The sequence below is a fragment of the Nipponia nippon genome, unplaced genomic scaffold (genome assembly GCF_047370975.1).
Source record: "Nipponia nippon isolate SJK-2023a ecotype South Korea unplaced genomic scaffold, ASM4737097v1 scaffold_15, whole genome shotgun sequence".
NCBI classification, from domain to species: domain Eukaryota; kingdom Metazoa; phylum Chordata; class Aves; order Pelecaniformes; family Threskiornithidae; genus Nipponia; species Nipponia nippon.
This window is the reverse complement of record NW_028262331.1, coordinates 5291786-5315027: the sequence shown is the minus strand read 5'-3', so window position 1 is coordinate 5315027 and position 23242 is coordinate 5291786. Positions and strand designations below refer to the sequence as shown.

The 23242-nt window shown below is 45.1% G+C and overlaps 1 long non-coding RNA gene across 1 annotated transcript; it reads left to right on the top strand.

Moving 5' to 3' along the window:
* The first annotated feature begins 6 nt into the window (after positions 1–6).
* On the top strand, positions 7–3814 carry LOC148056296 (uncharacterized). Its single transcript, XR_015703510.1, has 3 exons — positions 7–145; positions 404–526; positions 902–3814. It is a non-coding gene; the product is annotated as an uncharacterized LOC148056296 (long non-coding RNA).
* The last annotated feature ends 19428 nt before the right edge of the window (positions 3815–23242 follow it).

The window sequence follows — 23242 nt, the reverse complement described above, 5'->3', positions numbered from 1 at the left end:
CGCCGGGCCAGGGCCCGCTCGCATGGCGCGAAGGCAGAGCCCGGCGGGGGGCGCCGCGGCCCTCAGCAGGGAGGAGAGGCGGCGGGGAGCGGGGCGGCTGCCCGGGCTGCCCCGCTCGGCCTAGCGCTCCTGCCCAGCGGGAGGGGTAATTTCAGGCGGTAGCGGTGGGAGAGGGAGGGAGAAGGGGCGGGGGCAGTGGCTGGCTCGCAGCTGCCCGGGGCTGTGAGGGCCTGTGAGGGCCGGGCGGGGGGGGGGGGGGCTGCGGGCTGGGCCGCGGCGCCGGTGCGGGGAAGGAGCGGGAGGTGGGGGCCCGGGAGGACTGGGAGAGTAGGGGGTGGGTAGCTGGTCTCTCCCGGGTTGCTTGGGTGATGAGGCCAAAGTAAGCACAGCTTATCTCTTCCAGGGGGACCACAGAGGCAAAGGGAGAGGAGAATTGTCCCTGGGAGCGTGGAGACAGAAGTGCACACGCGTGCGCCTTTAGACAAGCGTGCTGAAGGCTCACACATCCCTTCACGCACACAAACTGGTACGCACACCCGCCATGCTCACCCTCACGCTCAGGAGTTCCCCACTGTGGGCTGCGATTCGATGGCGTTCATACTGAGCTGCCAAATCATCCAGCAATGTGTGTGCATGCGGGGTGAGAGACACATTTCTGCCAAACTGGCCAGAGCCACGACAGGGAATGCTCTTGGGGTTATTCTTTATTGCCTACTGCAGCACAAGACAATACCTCATGTATAAATCCTCATAGGAAAAGGAAATCTGGAAGATACTTTAAGCAAATTTACACCATCAGAGTTAGCCTACATGTGTTCAACACTTTATGTCAGGTAGCTACAACTTTTTTGGTACCATACACGATTTACCAGATTACTGAATCATTGCATCTCTCTCCCAGGAACACTGCATTACCATGCAAAACTACTTCACTTACACATTTACGAGCATGCCGAGACTCCCAGACGTTTGCAGAACACTACAGAGAGAATCCCCGCAGGTCTGTGTCAGAACCCTCCAGGGGTGAAGCAGGACAAAGGTGCACGCTGTAATTTAAACTTTTTGCATTTGATAATTTTTCTATGTACAAACTTGCACTCCTCTATGGACATGTGTATGTGCGTGTATTTGTATGTAATATTTACCCATTTAAGCTACTGATAACTTTAAATACCAACTTATCTCTTCCTTTTTTTCAGTATCACTGTAGGCATTCCTCTTCCTTGCCCTCCCCTTCCCTTACCCCAAGCTCTTTTGTGGGACCTATTTTACAGCATTGAAACACTGCTGTAGAAAAATGCCAATCTCTTACAAGATAATGACTGCTTTCTTACAGAAAGGAGTCATCATTTAACAGTTGTCAACAGTTGTTCTCTTAACGCGCAGCAGCAAATAGCTGAGCCTGTAAATCTAGAATGAGCAGGGAAAGTTGGAGAAATTCTGCCTCAACTTTTAACCCCACCTCCAGGTTGCAAAGGGTTTAAGTCAGGATGTGTAAAACCCTAGAGCAATAGTAACAGAAGTCAATTACCACTTGCTTATAGGTCATTTTTTAACATATACAACCCTATCTAACAATAATATATATGTGTGTGTGTGTGAATGTTAAAGTTGAGAGCTCACAGCTATTAGCTAATGGTACTAGTACTGTAATTCTTTGGAAAATATTCTTCTCTCCATGGTAAAGATTTCCATTTTTACAATATTTTTTCATTACTAGGGAAAGCTTATACTTTTTCACAGAATATTAATCTAGTTGAAGGTTCAGTTTTCTGACAAAAGGTCAGAAAATTTTCAACCCACTCTCAGCAGGGTGTAGCAGAGCCAAGAAAATAAAATTCTTTTGTTGTTTCCAGACTCAGCAACCATAGAATAATCATAAAAATGTAGTATTTTTAAAACTGCCTCTCATTCATGCACTTAGAACAACTTACAGTACAGGTTAGGATACCAACAGTTCAGATTTTCTAATTCCTAATTTTCTAATATTTCAGAATTCGTAATCTCACAGCCAATTTAATTACAACTTTCACTCTGTCTCTGCCCTGCTGCAAATGAGGAATTGGCCTTATGCTGCCCTAGTCTGGAACCACACCCACCTTTCTGTTCCCCTTTGAAATCTCCTCCTTTTGAGCTCTTGCAGCTGGACGCAGCATGGGAATGTATTAGTCTTCAAAAGCCTCTCAAAACGGGTAGTATTGTAAGCAAACACGAAAAGTGAAGCCCAAACCAAATGATAGGATTCAAAGATGGAAAGAGGACGCTCGGATTCTCCAAGCTTAAATTTCCCTAAGAGATTTTGATGCCCAAATCACACTAGGAATTTGATGTTCAGCTCTCCCTCCCTCTCTCTGTCCCAGTGTCTGATGCTCTTTTCCAACAAAATCCTATCAGGAAAGGAGATTTCTTTTGAAGTACAAGCAATTAAGGACCTCTTTTCAGGTCTGAGCCACAGCCCAAAGACCAAGCTCAATGGGTGTTTTTCTGTTCATGGGATCTCAATAGTTCCCTGAGCGCTCATGTTTAGATTATGTTTTGATTTTTAGATCATGTTTTGAATCTTTTTAGAATCAATCTGGAGTACTAGAAAGAAAGAAAAACTATCCTAGAACAGCAGCAACATGCCATTTCATGAAAACAAACTCTGTTTGTTTTCTTCCATTTCTCCAAACAAGAGGCTTCTTGACATTTGTCTACTGTGATGAAATAAACTCTCTTCTGGCAGCAAGAAAGAGGTCCCAGTTATCATGTCTTCAGGCAGAATTTAGAACCTTGAAGAACATACAGTTCCAGCTAAATTAGCTGGTAACACGGCTTGGCTGGACGTCATGGGGAGGATGAACAAGTAATATCAAAAATGTGCTGTGGTTACATCCAGGATTTCTAGAGGAAGGATAGCCTGACTGGAGATATTTGGCATGTGGGAAACCTAGACAAGGACTATAAAATCCTCAAAATCTCATTTGGCAAAATCTCCCAGCAGGAGAAGAGGAAATAACCAGGAAAACCTGACTTAGGATAACCCTATCAATATTCTCCTAGCAATGGACCAAATATACAGCCTACAGTAATACAATAGTTTGAACAATTTCTGTAGCAATATCACGTTTTTTGTAAGGACCTTATGGCATTTCTAGGGTATCTAATCTACCCTGCCAGCAAAGCAACATCCATGGAACATACTACATTTCACAGCCCATCTCAAATAGCCAGTTTAGTTATCCTAAGGCAAGGTTCTGCTCGGAAAACTGTCATTGAAAAATGGTATGGCCAGGCACCAAGCTAAGGAAGAACCAAAAATGTTTCAGTCCAGAACAAAATATGCTCAATTTACGTATAGAGGAGTTTAGAGTTTGTCTTGAAATAAATGCCAGTCCAACATGCTCACCACGGGCTTTGATAAACACGTTTGAGTTCTTCCCGTCTGGTGCCCCACCAGGAGTGGTAATGTACAACAGGCTACCAGATGCCCCCATTTTGTCTTCTGTGTAAATCCACTGCCTTCAGTGGTCCTGGTCAGGAGCTGTGGAGTAGAGCAATATGAGTCACTGCTCCTCGTGCAAGTATGAATAATCCTTTTGAAAACTGATCTGTGCCCAGTAGAACAGCTAGGGTATGCAGCAGTTGCACGGTCACTTTCCCAGCATTGCCCAGGGAAGTTCATCATATTTGCATTTCTAAGCAGAGAATAGAAACGCTTCCACAAGTCTATTGAGATTCCTGCAAAGATGGGAAAGGGAAGAAAGAAAAGAGGGAAGTCTGTCTCATTTGACTGGGGGACGGGAAATAAAACTGTATTACATAATCTATTAAATGTTCCAAGCTTTATTTCACATTAAAGCTCGATTCCAATGGTTTTATATGTGTGTGTGTTTTTTGTAAAAACCTGTGTAGCTGCTCTGGCAGATCTGCACTGATCCATTGCCATAATTATTTTTCCTGGTGGTTCAAATCTCTGACATCAACACAGTGCTCTAGTACAACGATACTAGACTAAAATAGTTAATATAATAATAATAATTTGCAGTGCTAAGCTCTAAATTGTTTTCCCTGTGATTGGACAGTGAAAACTGGGCACATCAAACAGGCCACAAGACCATCCAAATTAAACTTTATCCAAACAATTGAACCCACTCCTGTAAACACAGTAAGCAAATTTATATCCAAGCATTTGGATTTACATCGTCTTGGATTATCTGCTAGCATATATAGAACATGATAAAACGGGTGATTACTCAATCACTGGCATAAAATGGACCTAAAATAAATACAAGTCACTATTGGTTAGCAAGTTTTGCATGATCCAGAGGTTCCCTTTAACATGTACATTCGAGCTTCAGATTTGCGAAAGAAAAAGTTGTTTTCTTTTAGTCTTGGGTGTTCACAGATTACTCCCACTGCACAGTAAACTGCTTTTCAGGACATTTTAATAGCACTGTGGTGTTATAAATCCACGTGTAACTATAGCATCATTTTGCCAGAATGCATTTAAGCACTATGCCGAAATACGTATTTCAACGGCAAATGGTGACAAGAATATAACGGCCACGTGCATTGGGGGTGCTTTCTTTGGAGATTTAATGGGTCACTTCTTAAATATGCATGAAGTGGTAAAGCTCCATTGAATTCAGTGGAAGGAGGATAAGCTACATCGGATGAGGGTCTCACTACATCTCTATGAATCACTAAGGGAATTTTTTAACACTTTGGATCTGATCTAGACATTCACTTGGTGTAAACATCTGGAAGGTACTTCTGTTTTATGTTGGTGTGAGCGGAGTATCCAGCTATTTCTTTCAAGCTTTTTGAAAGTTTTAAGGCTTTTAAAATCTGACATCCTTCCCGTCCTGTTAGCCTCCCCCTCCTACCCATCTCTCTGTTACTGTTTTCGGGAACTGGAAAGCTCAATGGGATGGGATGGAATTTCCTTTCGGTTCTCCCCCGTGAGGCACAGGGCTGGGAACAGAATAAAAGCTCAGACTCAGCAACTGCTGTCTTTGTTTTCATTGTGAGCAGAGCGGGATGATGAAGAGCTCAAAATGAGGCTTTCAGCTCTTGTCACAGATCTTCTTGGGCCGTGGGTCTGTTTTCTCTCACAAGATTTACATCGGTGTGAGCACTGACATCATACTACTTATCTCCCTTGGAAAGGGCTGAGGTTCCACCCAGAGCCCTCCTCCACTCATTCCTTTTAACCTCCAGAATCAGCATTTGCTGCAGTCCTTTCCAGTTCTGTTCTGCGGCACCCTCGGCGGTTGTCAGTGTAAGCCGCAGTCTTCAATCCCCACCTTGCAGGCAATGTCTGCCTTATGAAACCTTCTGAGATTACTCCTTCCACACGGTATTCTACAGTTAAAGCCCAGGCCAACCGAGGAGAGGAGAGACGTGGCCTGCAGTGAGTTACACGCTCAGCATCGTTGCCCACAGGCCAGCATAGTTGAAGCGACACAGGCATAACCGCATCTGTGCTGAGCGGTAGCCAGAGAGAGTGAGGCTTTTAAGCAGGTCTTTAATTCAAAGGAGCCCAACCGAAAGGCATCCTGTCTCTGGATGCAGCCGTTGCCTGTTCCCTGCTGCAAGACGTTGGCATACACATGCATGGCCCTGTTACACCAGCTGATGCGTGGCATCAGGACCAGAGGACAGGACAGGACGGGACCAGAAATGCTTGAGCTGTCTGCCTTTTCTCCACGGGGCTCTATGCACACAGATGCCAGCATACCTCCGTGGAGCTCCCCCTGAGCAGTCTGTGGCAACGCTGCACACAGCAACTGCCTGTGATTTTCTCTTGGTTCTCCCCTCTAGTTGCAGAAGGATTTGCGCGAAGGTAGTTTGTTCCTTCTGGCATGGGCTATGTTCTCCATGCAGGTGCACCACTGTGATTACAACTGGAGTAACTCCAGTAACTCCCATTTACTCGGGTTACTGCAAGTTGGCCCTGAGATGAAGCATGGCTCTTGCTGCCTCCTCCTAACATCATCTTTAAGGATATATATTACAACTGGATATATAAGGATATATATTATATTATTATTATAAGGATATATATTACAACTGTGTCCACTGTGACTACTGAACTAGAGGTCTAGCACAGTAATATTGAGGATTTAAAGTCATAGGTTCTTACGCCTGTTATCGGTCTAGTTCTAAAGGTTTGACCCAGGTTCTGTTTACCACTGGTGTAAATGTAGACTAATTCTATGTGCTCAGTGGAATTCAGGTTGTATAAAGCTGAATGAGAAGAGAATCAGCACGTAGGTATTGAAGGTGGTGGACCGATGTCCCCTTCAGGATTCTGCTGTTTCAGTGGTAGGGGATATCACCTCCAGCTCTTCATCAATCACCTGCAACAATCTGGCAAACTCGAGCACAGAAAAAGAAGTCTTTCCACTACCCAGGAGAGATATTCTGCCGGTATACTTCAACCCTATGTGAAGAAGGGAGGTCTGTTCATGGCTTGAAAATAGGACTTGGAGGCAGAACTAGTCCTCTCTGGCACAATTTCTTTGCATGGCTTTGAGGAAATAATTTTATCTCATGCTTCATTTCCCCCTTCTGTTAACTTAGATTATTGACACCATTTTGGCATTTACCAATACTTGTGAGTGTTCCTTAATTAACGGGGCAAATGAGGAATCATAGAATCACAGAATTGTTTAGGTTGCAAAAGACCTTTAAGATCATCAAGTCTAACCGTTAACCCAGCACTGCCAAACCCAGCACTAAACCATGTCCCTAAGCACCACATCCACCTGGCTTTTACATACCTCCAGGGATGGGGACTCCACCACTTCCCTGGGCAGCCTGTGCCAGGGCCTAACAGCCCTTTTGGTGAAGAAATTTGTCCTAATATCCAACCTAAACCTCCCCTGGCACAGCTTGAGGCCATTTTCTCTTGTCCTATTGCTTGTTACTTGGGAGAAGAGACCGACCCCCACCTCACTACAGCCTCCTTTCAGGAAGCATCTATTTACACCAGCATATTAACCAGTGGCATAGACAGAGTTAAATTTTTTTTGTGCATTTTGCTGTGAATTATATCAGAGTGAATATTTATTCCATTCTGTAGATATTTAATTCTCTTTGACATGGGCTCCATAACTTAATTCTGTAGCACAGTAAAGATAATGGCTTATTCTGCAATTGGTTTACACAGACACTTCTGAAGGTGGTCAGTGTCTTACAAAAACCCTGATGCGATAAACTGTAACAAAAGGCAGCTACTCAGTAAAAATTCAAGCCAAATATAGTTTCTGCCTTTCTGAAATATTTTGAGGGAAAGGAAAGAAGCGGAGGGCTGTCATACCCCTCTACCTTCCATGTTTTTTTAAAACCTGTGGGTCACTGCAGTTGTTTTTCACCTGGACAGCTGCATCTGAAGGCCTGTAAGGCTCGGGAGATTAAATGCACTGCAAGTGTAAGAGTGGAAAGACACCTAAAGACAGTGTGACCTGGATTCCATCTTTCAGTTCTTAGAAAACCCTGAATTTTGGTAATGACATTACATAATGTAAGTTAGGAGTATCATTTTCCTAAGCTGAAATATTTACACAACACCACATTAATGCAGTTATATCACCACGCATGTTACTCATAAGGGTAGAGGTTAATTCCTTTTACCAAACAGGATTCGACTCCCATGACAGAAGCACCATTGAGCGACCCTTCCATCTTGCACTACGCCCCGAGACAGTCAATTCAACTGCTCTCACAATTCCCACAACAGAAGCCATGCCTGGATTTACCGCTGCTGACACAGTCGCCATGAACACGTGATACCTTAATTACAGCAGGTTGCCACCCACATAGAAAGTTTAAAGTTAGTCTGTCCTGCAGGCAGAATTCTACAACATCCCTACAGCAAACTGCTCTTTTCATGGAATTTTTACAGAAATCCCTAGTGTACTTCCCTTAATCAGAAAATGCTTGGCAGCCTCCTGAAACCTCTAGTCCTGTAGAATCTATAAATACATTATTTAGATGCTTTGGCCCAGCAGCGAAAGCTTCTTATCTCCCCTCCCAAAGGCAAAAAACAATTAATCAGACACCAAAACATGCAAGGCCAAATCCCGCAAGTTGCTGAGCACAGCCTGAAACATGCTGGAATATCCAACCTGCTCTGCTCAGGACAACACATTTGTCTCCCCTCTTTTTAATATTACTTTTTACTTATTTGTATGCTGATAGCACAAGGGAAACTCAGTCGCAGGCCAGAACTCCATTTGTGTTAGTGCTAAACAAAGAGCGAACAACAGGCTATTCCCTGTGCGATATAAGTATATGACAACAGACAAATGGTGATGCAGACAAATAGCATTGGTCTGTGACCTCAACACTGCCAAATTTTGTCTCAAAAATGCTATCATACACAATGTGAAGAGCAGTCATTCACCCAGATGTTAAGCATGGTCTGCATAGGGCCAGCAAAAGGTGTCCACCGCTGTCATAGATATGCAAGATCATGTGAATTGTACTCCAGGCACCACCAGTGCAGCTAAGATGCTTCTCTGCCTTTCGCTTCTCCAAGCAACTTGGCACAGCGGCATCGTTTTGCATTGGCCTTGGTAGGGCCCACCAATAAATGACAGTAGCAGTTGCTAGGAGGCTCGGTATCCTGAAGTTCAAGATAACTGAGCAGAGCTTCTCATCAGGCACATTTAACATTCTTTCCAGGCCAGCTCAGTTCATGGGAGGTAGCATCCTACAAAGTACCACAGTGTCCTTATGCTCAGAACTTTCCGTTATTTCCAGCACTGAAGAGGCCACTTCCTCCTCGATCAGATGATGGAAAGTTCTGCATTCCTGCACACTGAGCAGGTAAATATCTGCTTGCATGGTACCTTCTGAATTTCTGAAAAGTGTCTAGTTTGCAAATGGCATAGCCTGTTTCACAAGTGCCACTGGCACACGAGGTCCTGATGCTGTCTTTGAAAGAACAGTCCCCAGAGTAACTCATTGTGCCAGTCTGTGTCAACTGGATCCATCAGTGAGACCCAAAAGGGCAAAAGCACATGCTGCTGCTTTTCCATATTAGATCTTTATTTTCCAAAAGCAATGCTCTGAACTTAAGAGATAATCAGCCAGTGTGGTACTCACAGGAAAGAATTTATTCCTTGCTTATTCAGTGAAGCATGGAACAGAAATGTGACATCTTGCATGCGCCTTAATCAGAGAAAGTGTGAAATGGAAGAACGCCCTCACTGGCAATTTTGTCTTTATTTTTTATATATGTCTGAAAAGCTGGTAACTAGATACCTTTTCCCAGCCTCAAATTCACAACAAAGCTTTAAAAAAACCCTGGCGAGACAAGGGGAATCTTAGTTCCTACCATCTTTCACCTTCTTACAACATGGTCAGAAGAGTCTTTACACCATTGAGCGTATCACCTGACACAGTCTCATCAAGGCAGAGACCCTGAGAGGGGCTTAAACCAATCCCCACATCAGACCTTCTTTAAACATTGAAATAACCCATTTCCAGATCTGGACTTGCAACTAGACTGCTGGGCCCAAAGAAAAGATTATTTCTAAGCTTCAGTTTCCTTCCCCAAGCAGCCTCAGAAAGACCTTGTAAGTAAGAGCATAAAGCCGCCATTGCAGAATTGGCTTCAATCAGGTATTACCGGAGCAAGCAACTGCCAGGGATTTATCAAGGCATACACAATTACAGTCAGATATTCTGGCTTCCAGGGTTTTCTAGCAAGCCCTTCGTCATTTTTTTGATAAGGGTCAAATCACTGCAGGCAAGACAATGACAACTAAGTACTTACAGTACTGTGTCGCTTTGCATTTTACAACATTTTACAATATATGAGAGATTAATTATGAAAACGGTGAGGTCACTAGCTTTGTCAGACTTGAAAACCCTGCAAACCTAGAATAAGTCAGTTGAACCCTGGGCAGAACTGCCCTCCTCATCATCATACACATCAGCACCATAAGGACGGTAAAGTTTTCCAGGAGAGGCAGAAGCCAGACTGCCAGTTTTGTTGGCTGTAATACATCACATCACTGGAGTACTGTCATCCCCCAGGAAATAACAGCATCCTTTGTTCACTCTTCACTAGCAAGCCATGACTCTGCCTGACATCATCATGCTGTGCACCATGTCCTAGACAGGTGGGCGGCTGCCACTGCTTTGGTCACTGAAGCTTTCTTTCATCCACACATTTACCACAGATGGATGTGTAAGCCAAAGTAAAAATGACATAAGGAGAGACATGCCACATCACCAGGCAGCATTAGCAAAAGGACACGGACAACCGATGCTGTCCCTAGAAACTGTGAGGCTGAGGCACCTCAACAGCAGAAGTTGGCTGTCCCAAAATACTCTTCTTTGCTGGGACAAATTATGTATTGACACCATGAGCCTCTCCGCTCCTGTGCCAACTCTGCTCATTTGTGGCATAACACAAGTCCCCACATACCAGTGCATACATATATCAACAGCTTTTTCTCCAGTGTCTTTCGTGCATGAGGATCTTACTGGAGGGAGACCAGAGTCCTTGTCCCTACAGACTCCTCAGCTAATGAAAATTTCCTAATCTTGGCTGCCTTCTCTCCTTCTCGTTGCTAGCAGAGCTGTTCCTGATTTGCTGCACTGCAGCATGTAAGTAAGCAGAATCAAGCCTGCTGTTCAAGTCAGAAAGAGAGAGCTTCGTCTCCCACAATACAGAATCTCACTTCAACCAGAGCAGAGAGGGGGAGGATCAAGAGTTTTGGATACAAGACTGTTGCTGCTTATCCCATCTTCTATTGGGCAGGTTTGTTTTCAGAGTCACTGGGACGGGGAATGGTGCAGGGCCATATTCAGGGCTAACAAGAAAGCTCGTTCCCTGAATAAAGAATGACCTGAGACAAGCAAACCAGTATAAATAGCAAACCAAAGAATAAAAAGCCCAGGATCACTCCACAGCCTCTAAGAACAAAACTGGGTCTTTGTTATGCCGGAGGTGAATCCAGTTGCATCAAAATTCATCCGTCCCAAGGGAGAAGCATTGAGATAAGAATGCAGTGAATCCACAACAACGGAAAGCGTTCCTGGTAGGGGTGATCTCTCCTGACACTGTGTCTACTCCTCCCCAGCTAGCCACAGGGAGGGAAGGAGTGACTTCTTCCATTTTCAAATTCAACGCTGTCCTGATAGCCCCTGTTGTTATGAAAAAGGTATGTGCTCATCAACAGGTAATGAGTAAACTCACTGAACTCAATGAACACTGGAAGTGCATGAGCTTAAGCAATTGGATTGACCTTTGCAGGGCAGGGGATTGTCTTATATTTTAAGTTCTTTAAGGTCAAAGTGACTAGGCAATTGGGTAAAACCTAGCAAAAATCATAGAATCATAGAATAGTTTGGGTTGGAAGGGACTTTTAAAGGTCATCTAGTCCAACCCCCCTGCAATGAGCAGGGACATCTTCCACTAGATCAGGTTGCTCAGAGCCCCATCGAACCTGGCCTTGGATGATTCCAGGGACGAGGCATCTACCACCTCTCTGGGCAACCTGTGCCAGTGTTTCACCACCCTCATCATAAATTTCTTCCTTATCTCTAGTCTAAATCTACCCTCTTTTAGTTTAAAACTATTACCCCTTGTCCTATCACAACAGGCCCTGCTAAAAAGTTTGTCCCCATCTTTCTTATAAGCCCCCTTTAAGGACTGAAAGGCTGCAGTAAGGTCTCCCTGGAGCCTTCTCTTCTCCTGGCTGAACAACCCCAGCTCTCTCAGCCTGTCCTCACAGCAGAGGTGTTCCATCCCTCTCATCATTTTTGTGGCCTCCTCTGGCCCCGCTCCAACAGCTCCATGCCCTTCCCATGCTGAGGACCCCAGAGCTGGAGGCAGGGCTCCAGGGGGGTCTCACCAGAGCGGAGCAGAGGGGCAGAATCCCCTCCCTCAACCTGCTGGCCACACTTCTTTTGATGCAGCCCAGGATACGTTTGGCCTTCTGGGCTGTTAGTGCACATTGTTGGCTCATGTCCAGCTTTTCATCCACCAGTACCCCCAAGTCCTTCTCCTCAGGGCTGCTCTCAATCCCTTCATCCCCCAGCCTGTATTGATACCAGGGGTTGCCCCGACCCAGGTGCAGGACACTGCACTTGGCCTTGTTGAACCTCATGAGGTTCCTCCATGTGCCTTAGCGTAGCTTCTAGGAAGATCTGTTCCATGATCTTCCCAGGCACAGAGGTGAGGCTGACAGGTTGGTAGTTCCCAGGGTTCTCCTTTCTACCCTTTTTAAAAATGGGTGCAATGTTTCTCTTTTTCCAGTCACCAGGGACTTCACCTGACTGCCATGACTTTTCAAATATCATGGAGAGTAGCTTGCAACTACATCAGCCGGTTCCCTCAGAACTCTGGGATGCATCTCGTCAGGTCCTATAGACTTTTGTATGAGTACTTATGTACGAGTACTAAAAATAACTGTGGAACCCTTCATTTCCCCCCCTTATTTGCCAGAGGATACTAAATTGGAATTACTACCCCAACATTGGGTTATTTTTTGGTATCCATCCAAACCTTCCTGGGTATGATGTGATTTGACCCAAAGAGAAGACAGGCTCAAGAAGAAAGCCAGACATGCAAAATCGTGTGGCTGTTCTTGCTTGCTCTGATAAATATCATGGCTGCAGCTAAGGTAGCTTCTCTGAAAAGATGACTGGATTTATCATGGTAGCAGATATTTACTAAAGAGAAATATGCTCTTATTCGATGGTGTTGTAATAAAGCACATATCTTAACACAGCGTTTTGGAACTATGCAGATTTGTATCAGCCAAACATTTGGCCTGCGGCCCAGAAAACAAGCAGGGCTAGGGCAAAGCTGTGCACTGTAAGTAACCCATGGGATCAACATCTCCCTTTCCCAACACACATTCTATTTTTACCTTTCCATTTTGGCTTTCTTCCCAAGTGGAAAAGCAAAATTGAGACAGTAATGAAAACAATGAGACACGATATATTGACTCAAGGATTCCAAGTGCTCCTGGCCCATATGCATCTTCCATGTCCTTTTTGGTCATCAAAATGCCTTTGAAATAAGGAGGAGCTTAGAGCAATGCTCTCAGGCATGAGGAAAGAGACCATGTGAGGTACATGAAATGGAAAGATGGGTCTGCAAGACAGGGACGCTTGGAAAGCCATACTGTAAGAGTGCAAAACCTCTTGCCTCGGCAAAAAGATACATACTGATAATTTCCTCATCAGTTGTTTCCATCACACACAAGGCAAGATAGTTCCACTCGTTTCTCCAGTTCCAGTGTAAAACTGGCCAATATTTTTCCTTCGCTTTCAGGGCTCAAAGTGGCAAAGTGCACATTAAGGTCAGAGGCCTTGACAAACTCTGGAGCAACTGGAAAGTTCTCCTAGGTTATAGTATCATTTACTGATAGAGCTTTATCTCCACTGACGACCCTATTATTGTCCACAAAGTCAAACTCCTCTGCTTACAGGTTTGTTAAGAGCAGTCTTCTAAAGGACACACTCCCTTGGCTTTTAGGGACCAGCATAAAACTCACATACACTTATCCATGTTTTCAGGAGACTAAGACTCTGTGTGGTTGTCAACACAGGTGAGAAAAGGATAGGTGGATCTTATTCCTCTGCAGAACAGACACAATATAGCAGCCTTTCTCCTCCATCCCCTTTGAAGTACATGACAGTGCAGAGAAGACAATGAAAAGGACAGAAATTTGATGTGAATGCACCTAGGAGCAATCGAGAAAAGATCCTCCTCTGCATTTTGACCAGAAAAGCACACTCTTCTCAAAGGAAGGAACTCCCATCTAAAAGGAAGTTAATTCAGAGCGAGGGAGGTAATGAATGTGCAGCGTATGGCATACGCTACACCTATTCCTTATACAGACACTCATGGGGCTGGGATGATACAGTTAACCTGATCTAAAGGTACACTGTGGCCGAGATGGACAGCAAAGTCCCCTGTTACCATCCTCCCTCCCACTGTGTCGCACCAGCTCCGGGTTCATCAGAACACTTCATGAGCCAATTCAATCATTCAACCCAGCAGAAAACCAGTCCAAGTAAAAAAGGAATGGATTTGCTCTCTTCTGGGCTAGTAAGGCGAGTCAGCCCAGAATAGAGTCTGAAGAGCCCAGGAGCCAATGAAAGGAGAAGGAGGGAACTGGGTAGCACTCAGAGCAGCGACCAGGAAAGGGAGAAGACCACTTCCACTGGGCAGGGTGAGCAGCTAGCCTGGTTCTTAGCATGCAGTACGACTGCCCTTGAATGGAGGCAGTTCCTCAGTCTCACTCTGCACAAAGCATGCTGATTAATTAGCGCACAGCAAATTTGTATCATACCTCATTGCCCAGTAACTTCCAAAGGCAGACACAGCTCTCACCACGGTGGCAAAGCTTTATAAACCAATAGGGCAGCAGGGATCGATGCCGGCAGAGAAGCTGTCCCTGCCTTGAAAAAAAAAAATAATCAAAGAAGAGGTGCCTTCCTTCCAGAAGAGCGGTGGGACACAACGGCTGTATTCTCTGACAGCTGCCCACTGGGGTAGAAAATGTTTTCTCTGTGGGAATGCTGCTTTCAGCAAGGTGTCAGAGAACAACGCTGTCACCGGCTCTGGCCACACTCATGTTTTCCATGTCTCTTTCTATCTTTTGTTCTCACGTAGTTACTTGCGCCCTTTATCTGGGTGGAGCAGGAGCCATTTATCTCCTGTGGTTGCTTCCCAGGGCAAATCTGCCTCTCCCTCTCCCTTCCCCCTTCTCCTTTCCTCTCTCCCCAACAGCTTGAAAACTAGACTTTAAATTCTGTAAAGTAACTGAAGGCCTTGTCTCTGCCATCAAAAGAGTCTAAAGGGCTTGCTGTGACAGATGCTGGACAGTCCTGGTACTGAAACCTCCGTACTGCTACCAGCCAAAATTCTGCGTGTGAAGAGACTAAGACTGTATCCCTCCACCACTGTTCTCCACTGCCACCGCCAAAGGAGCAATGAGAATAAAGCAGAATCCTCAGGGTCTCAGTACTGAAAGCAACAGAGGAGTAAAGAAGTGAGAACGGAAGCACTGAAGAGCGGGCAGTAGGATGAGGAATGGATGTGATGCGTGGTGGTGTATAAGCACCTGGAGTTTTGGTACGCATGGGTCTATCCCATCTACACGCCACTTACTCTTAAATTGGGCTGTGAGAATTGATTTAGTGTTGCCCACAGACGCTTAACCACTTCTCATACCGTGTCTTTTCCGCTTGGCAAGGAAGCGCTATCTCTAGCTAAAAGCTGAAGGTAAAGCTGTCTTTGGTTTTTCTGCACAGACTAACAGGTCAGTCTGTGTTGCTTCCTTCTGGTGAGGAAACTCCTCGGAGTAATTTTGAATCGTTGTTTTCCTGCCATTGCTGGGGCAGAGCAGAAGCACAGGGGCTGACCTCAAAGAGAACTTAGTTCAGGGTTCCTACTTCTGCAACATTAATGACTGAGTTTTGCAGACAGGGACATTTCACCTTAGCAAACGGTGGCCTGACAAGGACTGGGAAATGGAGAAGCTCAGAGAGGAGCCAGCACGTACCCAGTTTCCACAGAATCTGCTGTCTTCCTGCAAACAGAGGACCTTCAAACACAGCCAGGTGGCAAGCACATGGGAACACTTGAAAGTTTCAGAGGAAAAACCTGCCAGACTTTTTATCCCAGCAGGCATCTGCTCATCCCCCTGCTGACCCTCCATTTCCCAGAGACCTGCAAAGTGCCTTCTTTTGAAGAAGACTCTCATAGAAAGGCTTACTGCATGAGTACTTATTGTTTAAGAGTTTAAGTCCAGAGAATGCATGTCACAAATTCTGTCCCTTCTGGTAATCGGCCCTTAGCAAAAGGTTCCTCTAACGTTTAAACCGAGCGTATGCATGGGTGTGCACTTCCTACTGATGAGTAACAGGTTGCTGCCGTGCAAGAGCAGTTTGTTCATGAGCCAGCCAATTTTGCAGCAAGTCTGCATTGGATCTGCAATGGAAGAACATTATCGTTTACATTCCTCCAACGAAGTAAACATGCGCTCTTCAAATTATGCCAGTCCTTCCTCAGCTTATCCTAGTCCCGACTGCAACTTATATGCCAAAAACATTGCTATTCCTCTCCCTGGCATTCCAGCTGGGAGTGCTCTGGGAAGGTACAGAATCGATTTTCCCTGCAAGAAGTAGGTCATGTGGCAGTATCTCCACTTTCACCCATTTGTTCTTTGCCAAGCCCCATCCTAACATCCCCTTGTCCTCTGCCAGTTCTGATGGGGTTGGCCTTTTTCCACTCTGTACTGGGAAACTGGCTAAAAAAAGAAAACAATCAACCAGCTTCTGCTCATTGCCAGATGCTGTGCTTTGGCATTTATTACAGAGAGCACCCTTTCACACTAACAAAAACCACCACCAAGATTTGGTTCCAAAGGAGTCCAAAATGCACTGTACAGACTGGACGTAGAGGTGCAATGGATTAAGGGTGGGAAATGTTTCTTTCTTATTCATTTTCAAGACAGCAGTCATCTTATTTTTCATGCCAGGCCAGATGCTTCTAAAACAACAGGCATAACCGCTTAATGCGGTAGCCCGAGTCACTTCAACCACTTTGTCAGAGACATCCTCCCTGCACTAGTCATCTTCATCCCTCCGCTACTTCAGTTCCCCTGCATGCAGAATACAGTTAATAACATCCCCCCAGGTAAAGCACCTTCTGTTGACTGTCTTGCTGAATTTGGCAGTCGGCTGTTTTGGTCACAGACTACTTTTTACCCCATGAATTACTGGGCGGCATCGGGCATAACTGGGAGCTCTCAGTGCTCCTATAACAGAAGAAGTACTTGTAACACTCGCACCATTCATAAGGCAGCATGCCATCCTAACCACCAGCTTAACCCATCAGCTCTCGGCACATTCACAGGTTCAGGCTTGGAATCTCGATGACTATGACCGACTGCCAGGATACATGTCCAGCTGTTAGGACGTGACATTTTGCCAGCCTACGTTGCTTCTTTCCCGTTCCTCTAACAGGTTCCAGGCTACCAGAGTTTAAGCAGCAACCTGCAAGACAGCTCAAGCCTTCCACAGGGAGACCGTTCCCTATGCCAGCAAGCGGTGCCTGGCATCTTCCGCGGCTCACTCCTGCTTGCTGTCATCTATATTCCAAAATTAATCCTCTAACCAATGAGGAGGTGAAGTTAGAGAACAAGATTCAAAGTTCTGTGTTGCTGCCAACAAGATAGCTTGGATTAATGTGTTTAAAACACACACTAATGACTGGCAGCATCAATGCAGAGCTGAAAAATACCATTTGTAAAAGCGCTGGATTAAGTGGGCAGCTTCACAGCATCAGGCAAAGCAGAGGGAATGACCACGTCACTGAAATGCATGTGTCCACTTGAACTTCAACTCAAAAAGATGCGTATGCCTGCATCCAAATTTGCATCTGATTGGCTTTGTTCTTAAGGACAGATACTCCTGAGTATTTTGCTGTGCTGCAGCTTGACACAAGAAACGTAGCCGTGCAGTGCCAAAGCAAGCGCAAACCACATCAACGTACATGCAAAAGACCAGAGGCTTTGCACTTACTGTGTGAAACATGATTATTACCAGAAGGCAAGTGCACATGCGAAAAGATTGCTAGGGCCCTCAATGTGATTTGCCAGCGTGTTGCGTGCCGATCAACACAACACGCTGCAGTCGTAATTCCAGAGCCCTTAAAATCAATGGTGTGCTACAGCTGCGTATGATAAGTGCTTTGCTGTCGGATTTCCTTACTCAAGATTTGTTCCCCTTTGGATGTCGTTTGTGAGTTTGTTTTATTTTATGGACTGTTTTAGTTCCTTGAGTCTCTTTTCATTCATGTTGACAGACCAGTCAGAGCAGGGACTAGCAACTGGGCTCCGGACTTCCCTCTGCCACTGACTTTCCAGCAATCACTGGGCAGACTTGAATCCCTGGGACTACTGAGGCTTAAAGGCCCTTTACACTCTTCTGCCAAAACTGGGATGACAAGAAGTGGATGTGACTTCAGTTTGCTGTAAGACTTCTTTAAAGTAAGGCTTCTTTAAAAAGCCAGGATCATATAAAGAAAGAAATAGGTTCCTACTCCACAGTAGCTTGGATATGTTATTGGGTTGTGTGAACTGATCATCCTGGACAGCACTGTTGATGACTTTTACATTTGGAATACAATTAAGCATTGCAGAAAACAACCTGATATATCAGAGGACTTTCCACATTCCACCCTTTGGAAGTTACTCCTCTGCAGGGAAGCCTGGGATCATGCCTATTATCTCCCACTAGCCAGCATCTGAAAATAGATGCCTGTCTGTTTACTTCCATCAGCCAGAGGAGGCATTCCTCCAGCGCTGGTGGGGCTGTACCTGGATGAAACTGGTGTAAGAAGAGCAGGGAGCACAGCTGCCTGATCGTGGAGTTGTTCTGCCCAGCTGAGGAAGGGGACGGACTCCCTTTCTTCTCACAATGATCTGGCAACTTGGTAAGTTTGAGCTGACCTTTCCATTCTTTGTTAGCTGTCACCATCCTTCCTTCCCCCAAGAGACACTGAGAGAGAAAGTGAAATACCATTTTTCCTTGCTTGTTTCAGTAGCTTGCCTTTTCTCTCCCATTCCTTCACCTATAGCTTTTCTCAATCCTCTCCACGCCTTTTTCTCTATTACCTTAAATCTTTCTCTCGCCTCACTAGTCATCGCTTTTCCCACTACAGTCTTGTCATTCAGGACAACAGGAGGACTGCCTTTCATGCAACTGCTTCCAGTAGTGTTTTAACATCAAATTCCCAGGCAGAGGATCTGGGGGAGCGAGAAGGTGGGAGAGCCTGGAAGGTAGGAAAAGAAACCTAAATTACATCATATGAGTATGATGGAATAAACAAAACTATATGGCAAATTTGGTCAACATTCACTACATCTTACAGACTCCTGACAGGAGTGTGCATGTGTCTTTGTGTGACCGGTACCATTTGCCCATATAACACGTGTAGGTGGGCCCATGTGCATTTGTGAGCTGAAACACGAGCTGGGGAATCCTCACCTGAAAATAAGTTCTTTCTAGGCTCGTCTTAAGTCATACTCATTTCAGACCTTGAGAAAACACAACCTACTAAAATGGACTGATCTAAAAGCAAAGTAATCCACTGGAATTTATGCAATAAGGATTTAAAGATGTGCCTTAGGTGTGGAAAGACTTTGGATAGTTTAAATAACAGAAGCCAATTCTAAAATGGGATGAGTTGAGCGCACGTGAACAACTGCTGCTCAGATGAGGTTTCACAGCCTGATGGCACGTGAAATTACAAGATTTTAGCAACTAAAGGAGCATAAACATGAATATTAAAAATCTGTTATGTTCTTAGTGACTTATCTTGGTCATTAGTTCTAATCTGCAAAGCTTATCTGAAAACAGCTGAAGATAACAGTCACTCTGTGTAGGCTAATAGCCAAGAGTCCTCAGTTGTTTAACATAACTGACAGGCAACTTTTCTGTGTCATCCTTCCTTGGCACCGGGGATTATCACAATACTGAAATGACGATGGCAAAAAGTAACAGAGCGCACACACAAGGCACGTGCCTGCAGATATATGTGCAATCACATCTATCCACAGGCAGCAAAAGGAGCAGCCATTCCCCGGTTTGTGCAAGGTCTTTCAGCTCCTTCGGCCCCGTTCACTCACCACAAGAAGTACTAACAGCCTCTGTTACACTTCAGGGTGCCAAGCCCTGTGAAGGGTAACATTTAAGAGACAGCAGTCGCTGCCATGGCTGCAAACTTTGTTTTCTCAATACTGATCTCAGATAACACCAAGGCCCGGTCATCCTCTCCTCAGCAAATCGCTGCCCGATCGTGTGTCTGACAGCGTTCCAGGGGCAGTTCCAATTCTTTCCAGATCAGAGTTCTAGCTTTTCATGGCCAAAGGCAACCTGATACTCTGGCTTAGCTCCAGCTGACACAGGACTGCCAGCCAAAGGGAAGGCCTCAGCAATGGGACATTTTTGTCAGCACCTGTCTCAAAGCGCTCTGTTACAGAAGAAGTGGAAAAAATCTACAGTCGCTTCACCAAAACCAGTTCCTTAATCACATCTCCTCCTTAGCACCTGCTTCATCGTGCACCGCATCTTACAATGTGGCTTATTATTAGCCATTATTTTCCACAGCACTCAGCTTACCCAGTCTGGGGACCAGAGGTGACACCACTGGAAATACCGAGACCAGGGCAGAGGTGGGCAAAAGGGAGAAGTAACCGCGAGTCGTACGGGGCTCTGGTGTGCCGTGAGAGTGACCCAGGCCAAGGGTCTCACAAGCAAATCCGTGGGAGGGAGGATGAAAACTTGCTACTGCAGTAATTGACCTTTGGATTTTGCATTTGAAAGAAGCAGGGTAGCCCAACTCTATGGGAAGGGACGGCTCCGTCATTAGCACCTGGACATCCCTCAGGCTGGGACACCACTGCACGCTTCCATGGCTGGGGAGCTCCCCCTGCGGAGTTGCCAAAAGACGTGCAAAACTCCAGCTAAAATGGCCAGTGCTTTGTTCCCAAATAAGCTAATTGCAGTCTGCTTTTGTCTTCATTCTAAGAAACACCTTTGCTGAGCATCTGGAGAGTTTCAGGAATGTCAAGAGACCAGTAGCATGCTGTTCTTGCTCATGCCTCGGGTGTAATCTACTGCTAGGTACCCCACTATCTCACTCTGCATTCCCCAAACACTTCATAAACTACTCCAGCTTCCATTACGGAATTCTTCAGGGCTCTTTGACCATTTATCAGGCCAGGGCTTGATAGTGGCTTTCCTGTCTGATAATGCTGGTTGATGAGCTCCTCAAGCATCCTTCACAAACCCTCCAACACATTCCTGTGTACCACATAAGATTCCCACTGTTTGGATAGTGGCCTGACCAGTATGTCGGCTTGTCTCTTTTCCCGACTGGCGTTCCCTTTTTCCTGAATGCTCTGCTTTTCTGGCTTGTTATCCTTCCCAGCTTGCTACGATCTGTCCCTCTCTTTCTTGTTCTACAGCAAATCAATTTCATTATGTCTCCGTTTGGAGGGAGTTAAAACACGCTCACAGCCTATGGCAAACCTGGACAAATTTGATACAGTCCCAAAGAGAGAGCGATCAGCTCTCTTTTTTCAGCTGGAGAATTTTAGCCCTTGGCTGCTGTGGCGTTTCGGCCTGTGTGACATAGGTGGCACGGTTAATGTTAAATCACTGACTGTGCCAGCAATTGGCAATAGAGTCAGACATTTACCAAGGGCAGCCTTGTAATGTTTGCAATACGATTTCTGAATGGTTGGGAAAGACTTCTACCGAAGACAGTACCCAGACCTTGCATATTCACATTAAACATAATGGAAGGAATGATCTGAAGCTCCTAATCAAGGTAAATATGCATATGCTATGCTGGTAATTTAAAAGATAGCAGGGCAAATTCCAGTCTCAGCTATAATACTAGGGTAAATGTGGAGTGATTCTATCAATTCCTGCAGAGTTACTTGAGATTTACAGTTGTGTCACTAAAACCAGAATGCAGGCCTTGGTCTTGATTTTGAAGATTGTACATACAAAGTACTGCATTTATTAGGACATTTTCCCAGCCAACTTCTGCTGACAGCAATGGCAGTTACATATCTTTTGGTTTGTTTTTTTGTTGGTTTTTTTTAAACATCTGATAATAAGTTAAATCAGAGCGTGAACACTCTGTCATGAGAAAGGACAGGGAAACTGAGTGGGTGAGGAGAATATTGGGAGGGGCATGCTATAAGTACATAAGAAGGAATGTTAACAGGGAAACTAAAAATAAATCAGGGTTACATCCTGATGTAACTGCTTTGACCTCAATGGAGTCAAATTTTGCTTCCACCAAGCCATCGCCTCCAACTCTGGCTTCATAAATAGCTAAACACGCTCTAATTCACTGGCTCTGCTCTCCCTTTATTGCTGTTCAGGGACTCCTGAGCTAAAAAGGAAGCTATCTCAGCTGCTCATAAATTTGCAGTCACAGAAGTAGTGAGGACCGTGCGGGGAGACTGCATTTCAGCTACAGCAAGCCACTGTAATAACAAGGACACCAGAGCATCATTGGGACATATAAACTTTGGCACTGAAAACATGTAAAACCTTATGGCAGATAATAAACTTAAAGGCCGCTTCAGTATATTCCCAGAAATCAGCTGTTCAAACAATAAAAGGGGGGCAGTGGTGAGATACAATCTCAAGGTGATTACCCTCTCAAGTTCTTAAACTGTATTACCAGTGAAGTAAAACAATGATGTTGAAGACTTCTGATGATACACCTATCTATTAAATGCAAACCCACTATAAGAATGAGCCAGAGTTTTTTGTTACTTAAGGCAGTACGAATGCACTGATAGTACACTAGCATCCCTTGTTTCACCTCTCACATGCAACAGTTATGTCCAGACCCTTCACAAAGTTCTGTTTCTCCAACATTGAACTCCATTCCTCTGCTTAACTGCATTGTTTAAATATAGACAAAATAAAGGACTGACTCCCATTGATGACAGTCGTATTTGGATGAATCATAAGACCTTGACTTTAGTGTAGCTCAAGCATACATAAAGAAGTGGGAACTAATCTCTAGCAAGCACCAACTGTCCTAGACCATCTGAAGTTACTAAAACTAAAAATATTTACATTCAGTGCAGAGTCGCTCCCCGAGGCATCTGTAGTATAACAGGATATGGCATGCTGATGATATAAGGACACAGGTAACTCTGAGAGAGCTTCCACATCAGTGCTTTGGTCCCAGTACCATAAACACTCGATACTTCACAGATTATGGTCTGGAATGTGGAGAGGCAATCGGTGTCCAGACGGCCTTTATCCAGCTACTGGGAATGCTGGCTGGTCAACCAACAGACCAAACTAGGCGGGAAGTTATTCTGGGGGGCATTGGGAGGATGCATTTGTATAGACAGAAAGAGAACACGCCATGGTCACCGCATGCCCATCACCGTGCCTTGAGTTACCTGGCTGGGTGCGTACAGAGTTTGGTCCTCCACAGGCTGGCTTTCAAAAGCTGAGGCTTGTGTGACACTGGACACTGATTTACCCAGGAGTGGACAGAATTCAACATCAAAAAATGGAAGCAACTAGAAAACATATCCCTCTTCCTCAGGCAACTATCTGAATAAGAGTTCCCATGCTTTTACCAACTACTTGAACAGCTTATCCGAGCATTTCACACTAGCAAGTAACCACATTTTGCCTAAGCATAACGGTTCCCCCCCTAGGTCATCAA